Source organism: Periplaneta americana, chromosome 13 (genome assembly GCF_040183065.1).
Source record: "Periplaneta americana isolate PAMFEO1 chromosome 13, P.americana_PAMFEO1_priV1, whole genome shotgun sequence".
In the NCBI taxonomy this organism is placed as follows: domain Eukaryota; kingdom Metazoa; phylum Arthropoda; class Insecta; order Blattodea; family Blattidae; genus Periplaneta; species Periplaneta americana.
In genome coordinates, this window is record NC_091129.1 from 58,910,050 (window position 1) to 58,916,538 (window position 6,489).

The following is a 6,489-nucleotide window of genomic DNA, read 5'->3' on the forward strand; positions in this document are numbered from 1 at the left end:
ATGCAGCTACAGACGATTTTCGTGGTAAATTGGGAATTAACTGTGGATTATGATGCAGAGCGTTCCATTTTTTCCCTTGAGATTGTGTTATCAAATTTTGTTTGTTGAAGTCTAAGTAGCAGTGCTGGCCTTCTTTGCTAAAGCATCCGCATTCTCGTTTCCCAGGATTCCACAATGGGATGGTATCCATTGGAATACAATTCTTTTATTCAGTGTTACTAATTGAGAGAGCATTTTAGTTATTTCTGCTGTTTGAAATGATGGTGTGTGTCTAGAGACTATTGATAGAATAGCTGCTTTGGAGACTGACAATATAACTGCATTCTTAAATTTATTGATGTGACACAGAAGATTCCTGAGACTTTCACTTATTGGAATGATTTCTCCATCAAAACTTGTTGTTCCATATCCAAGAGATCTATAAAGTGAGAAGAGACAGCACGTAACACCTGCACCTTGCTTCTGGAGATCAAGGATCTGTTGATGTTTAAATGAAGCCAGTTTTGTGAAGGGTAACCAATATTAATTGTCTCTAAAGACAATTGTTTCATTATTTCAGTGTTTACTTCTCATTTCAGTATTTCTTCCGTTAAATTTAGATTATACTCTATATTTAATAGAGTTAAAGGATTTGGTTTAATTTGTAAGTTTCCTTTTAAATTCGGGATATTGATTTTCTGTTTTAATTCTTGAACCATGGATATGAAACTTTTTTTGAGATTTTTAATCTACAGAGAGGACTGTATGAATGCCAATTATTGTTTCCTGGTAATATAAGTTTTTCATATTGTATCCGTGCTTTTTCTTCTATTGTCATTTTGATGCTGTTAATATTAGTGAAGAATCTCATAGAATCTATTGGAGTTGTTTTGATTCCACCAGTAATGAGCCTGAGAGCTTGGTTTTGAACACGTTCTATTTCGTTTATGAAAGGTGAAGTAATTAAAATCTCCCCGCAGTATGTCAGTACTGGCTGTATAAACATTTTGTATGTAGTGTTCAAAGTATTTCTAGAGCATCCCCATTTCTTTCCTGCTAGTCTTTTCAGAAGGGAGAATCTTTTACGAGCTTTTTCAGAAATGTATTTTAAATGGTTGCTCTGTGTTAACTTACTGTCGAAAATAACTCCAAGATATTTGGATTCATAAGTCCTAGGAAGGTGTTGGTCATTGTATTGGATATTGAATTCTCTTTCTTTTTTACCAAGTGAAAATATTTGGTAGTTACTTTTGCTTAAATCTAGTGTCATCAAATTTGATGTGTTCCATTCATGTAGTTGATTTAGAGATTTAAGAGCAGAATTTTGAATTTTGTCTGTATGTCTGTAAGATCCGGAATTCCACAAAACTATATCATCTGCAAATAGTGCTGTTTTCTTGTTTAATTCCTCATATGGGGAGGATAAGCCATTTATATAAATATTGAATAAAGTTGTGCTGAGGATAGTGCCCTGAAGTAGACCTCGATATGTTTGTCTCCCTTGTAATTTCTTTTTTGTTTTTTCGAATGATGTTGTTGTTGTTGTCTAGTGCCTTGCATTTGGCAATGAAGCCATTAGCGGTCGTGCTTTCCAATACTTTTGAACTGTAGTTTCTTTTGATCTTAATGCTTCACAGGTCTTCAAGTGGTCTTCATTCATTTCTGCTGGATCGTTACACAGGACACATTTCGAATGTTCTGACATTTAATTTGTAACTGCCGTTGACTTTTACCCCCTATCACAAAATGAGTGTTATTTTAATAATTATTCTTTATTTATACTGGCAGAGTTAAGGCCATAGGGCCTTCTCTTACACTCTACCAGGTCACAAAATATACAAGCAGTTAAAATTTAATAATAATAATAATAATAATAATAATAATAATAATAATAATAATAATAATAATAGCATAATAAAATCGACACTAAACAACATGAAAATAATACCATAATAGAAAAAAAGAAAGTAAAATACATTGGAATATAGTAAAAGCAACTCATTTAGTACAAATGGTTAATATGGAAAACGTAAGGAAGAATATAACAAAATGAAATGTGATAAAATAATAAAAAAGAAAAGAAATATGAAAATTAAATAAAATACACAATAAAAAGGCTATGATAATAAATTCATCGGCTGATAAAGAGAACAAAAAGGGGAAAGGAAGGAAAAGAAATATATAGCCTATATTTTTACAAAACTATCGCAGAGAAAAGGGCTTATAACTGAAAGGAATCTGAATTGAAAAAGTGCAATTTTAATTTATTTTTGAAACTAGACAATGTCCGACAGTCTCTGACATGTTGTGGTAGAGAGTTCCAGAGATGAGCTGCAGAGACAGTGAAAGATGAAGAGTAGAAGAATGTTCTGTGTTTAGGAATGGAGAGTGTGATATGGCGTTGTGAGCAAGTATATACTGTATTTCGTGATATGAGGACAAATGTTGAAAACGAGAAGCTAAGTAGCTAGGGTTAGAGGTTTGAAGAATATTGAAGAGTAACGTGAGAGAGTGAATAGTTCTTTGCTCTTTGAGCGGACCCAGGACAGCATATTTAGTGAAGGTGTGATACGGTCAGATCTACGGATGTTGCAAATAAACCGAACACATGCATTATGAACACATTGTAGTCTGTCTGTCAGTCTCATGTTAAGGTCAGTGTAGAGAGTGTCACAGTAATTAAAATGAGGCATCAAGAGCAACTGCACTAAATTCTTCTTGAGAAGCAAAGGAAGGAAATTTCGAATTCATTTTAGTGTGTGAATTTTCATAAAAATTATTTTACATGTGTGTGTGATTTAAGTATTCCAACTTAAGTTTCTGTCCATATAAATTCCTAGATTTTTTACTCTATCACTGTAAGGGATAGTAGTTTCATTCATTTTAACAGGAGATAAGTCACCTGTGTTTAATTTACTTAAAAGTCGTTGATGTCCCATCATAATTGCCTGTGATTTCTCTGAGTTCAATTTCAGTCCAAACTTTTTCGTCCATGAAATAATTGATTTTAGGTCATTGTTTACTTCATTTATTGCCTAATTTAGAGCCGATGTAGGTGCAGACATATATATTTGTAAGTCGTCAGTAAATAGGATATGTCTTACTTACTTACTAGCTTTTAAGGAACCTGGAGGTTCATTGCCACCCTCACATAAGCCCGCCATTGGTCCCTATTCTAAGCAAGATGAATCCATGTCTACAGTGTTTAATAGATTGTGATATGTCATTTATGTAGATCGTAAAAAGTAGAGGTCCAAGAACTGAACCCTGTGGTACACCTGCACCCACGGTATGCCAGGAAGAAAAACGATCACAGACCCGCACACATTGTTGGCGTACTTGAAGGTAGGAGAGGTAAACCACGACACTGAACTTTCTGATAACTTAAGGGCTCGGAGCTTGCATAGTAACAGATCTATTTCAACTGAGTCAAAGGCTTTGCTGAAGTCAAGAAGTGTCAAAATGATCAATTTTTGTTTATCGGAGGCTTCCCGTATGTCTTCCGTAACTTTAAGTAATGCTGTATTTGTGCTATGTCCAGTTCTGAAGCCTGTCTGATACTCGTCAAGTAAATTGTGTTCATTCAAGAAGTCCGCCAATTGTTTGTGAACAATGCTTTTGACAGGGTGGGCAGGATGCTTATAGGCCAATAATCATTTAGGTTTGAAGGATTATTATTTTTAGGAAGGAGACATACATAAGCTTTCTTCCATAGGGTTGGATATGTCGAGGTCATAAGCAAGGCATTCAGTGGCGGCTCGTGGGTATTCAATTCAGGGGAGCTGCATACAAAAATAAACCATGCAACTTACCTTATTTAAAGATTAGTTCCATGCGCCTTGTCTTGTAGGTTGCAAACTTTTGAATCATCTTCTTATTAAAATCCGCTATGTTGTTTAACATAGTCTTTACAATGGAAAACATACCTAATGCGGTCAGTCTCTCTCCTCTCATCGTATTTCTAAGATAGGATTTCACTCTTTTCAAACACGAAAAGCAACGTTCTGGTTCGGAAATTGTCATTGGTATGGTGATAGCTATGCGTAGTAGTTTCACAACTTCTGAAAATGAGGTCTGCAGGTTCTCAGATAGAAGAAACTGCAAGAGCTTGACTGCGTCAATAATATTTCTGAATTCTTGTCTCTGATACAACACAGTGAGTTACGTTTTTAGTTTGTCTTTATCGAACATTAGGAAAAGCTTCACACATACATTTAGGTCCTTTTCAGGAAATGAGCTTTTGTAGCATTCAAATTTTTCTTGACACAGAAGAGAAGATAATATTAGATAATCTATGAACTGGAATCGGGTGTTAGCTTGTGTGAAAATGAGGTCACACACGTCCTTGACTGCCGCAACCCTTGTCTGAATCCCTTCGATCTTACGACGCTTTTTAGGGTTTTCATTTTCACAAATCTCACTGCTCAGCTGTGCACTGTTCCTTATTGTCTGTATGGCATTAACAAAGCTTGATGTGCAGAGTTGACCTCGGTAGCATAATCGGTTGCGGGTTCGATCCCGGCCCAGGTCGATGGTATTTAAGTGTGTTTAAATGAGACAGACTCATGTCAATAGATTTACTGGCATTGAAAAGAATCCTGCAAGACAAAATTCCGGCACACCGGCAACGCTGATATAATTCCTGCAGTTGCAAGTGTCGTTAAATACATTAATTTTTTATATGCAGATTTGGACCTTAGAAATATCTAATTGGCGATGTTGTAGTTGGTTGTATAATATATCTACATGATACGTCAATAAATGAAAAAAACTGAGCCAGAAATTGAATTCAGGATCTTCAAGAGCACGCAACCAGGGCGCTTGCCTCATTTATTGTGATGTTAGACGTTTCAGATTCCATTATGGTTTGAACACATTCTAGCAATGTCTCCTTCTTCTCATGAACAACATTTACTGTTCTTATTTTAAAACTCCATCTTGTTGCCCCAGCTGATGGAATTGTCTTTGAAACACGCTGCAAATTTTGCAGCGCCTGGAAACTCTGGATTCACGGACAGGGGCAGCAGGGGGAGGGGTAAAACTAACTCGCAAAGCATCCAAGACGAGACTGGCAGCTCCAGGGGAGGAAGTGGCTTCACCCATAGTCCTTGTCTCTGGCAGCACCAGGGGAGGAAGTGACTTCACTAACGATTGCGTGCATGTCAATGAAAGCGAAATTTAAAAAAATTCGAGCCGCTAAATAGTGACTGTATAATAAATGTATTTTACAACATAAAGAGTCAAACGAGACAAGAGTAAAAATGTCTGGGGGTGCTGCAGCTCCGCAGCCCCTCTTCGAAAGCCGCCCCTGAAGGCATTAATGATGTGTGTCACAGTTGGCAATATTACGTCTATGATTTTACGCAGTAGAACAATGCTGATGCAGTCAACTCCTTCAGCTTTAGTACTTACCCGTTTTATAGCTTTCTTTACGTCTAAGTCTGTTGTATGTGCAGTAAAATTTCTTGCTCGTTTGACAGGTCGCTTGCAGTAGTTCATGCATTGTCTGTTCTCTCCTTGGGGTCAATTGGTTGTGAGTGTATCGTGGTAAAATGGTTATTAAGAGCATCCAGTGAATTAGAAAAGTCGTTTACTTGGTCATTCTGTCCCTCTATGATCCCCATTGTTTTCAAGTCTCGCCATAGTACTGATGGTTTGAAGATGGTCCAATAATGTCATGCATGTGTCGAAGTTTCGAATTTCTTATTTCTTGGGTAACTTTGTTACGTAATTGTTTGTACTCAGATTGTCTTCAGATCTGGTCCTTCTGTATTTACGGTAAACTGCGTCACGTTCAGTCATCATAGTGTGTATTGAGGAAGTTAACCATGGGGCTGCTGGTCTTTTCACTCGTTTCGATTTCAGTGGTGCGTGTTTATCGTAAAGTTGTGTAATATAATCATTAAAAATCGAAACCTTGTCATCTATAGTGGGAGTAATCCAAATTGTGTGCCAGGGAATCAGGGTTGCGTCTGATATTAAAGCTGTCTGGTCAATGCGTCTTAGGTCTCTATTGTTTTACGAATGATTGGAGGGCATTTGAAGGAATAGGCAAGGTAGATAATATCATGCACCGAGATTCCCGGTGCAGGTATTTGTCCGTGCGTCAGTACTTTGTCCAGGTTTGTTGTCGCCATTATGTCCAGTAAAGTTGCAATGCGGAGTGTGGTGAGTAGGATTGAGGGGAAGGACTGTCAAGTTGCATGCTTGGAACATTGTCAACAGTTGTATCGTGCAGTTCGATTGGGTGGCAAGCAGATTTGTATTTAGGTCGCCCATTATAATTGCGTGATCATAATGAAGCAGATGGTTTATTAGGGGCTCTTCAATATCCATTATTCTTTGATGTTTGAGGGTTGATATATTACGCAAAGGAGGCATTTTTGAAAATATACAGTTATTTCAATAAAAAGAACTTCAGGGACTGCAGAATCCTCACTAGGAGTAGAATATATAATACTAAGATTAGTGACTAATTTTATGTCACCAAAACCTGATGCTTTCGTTATC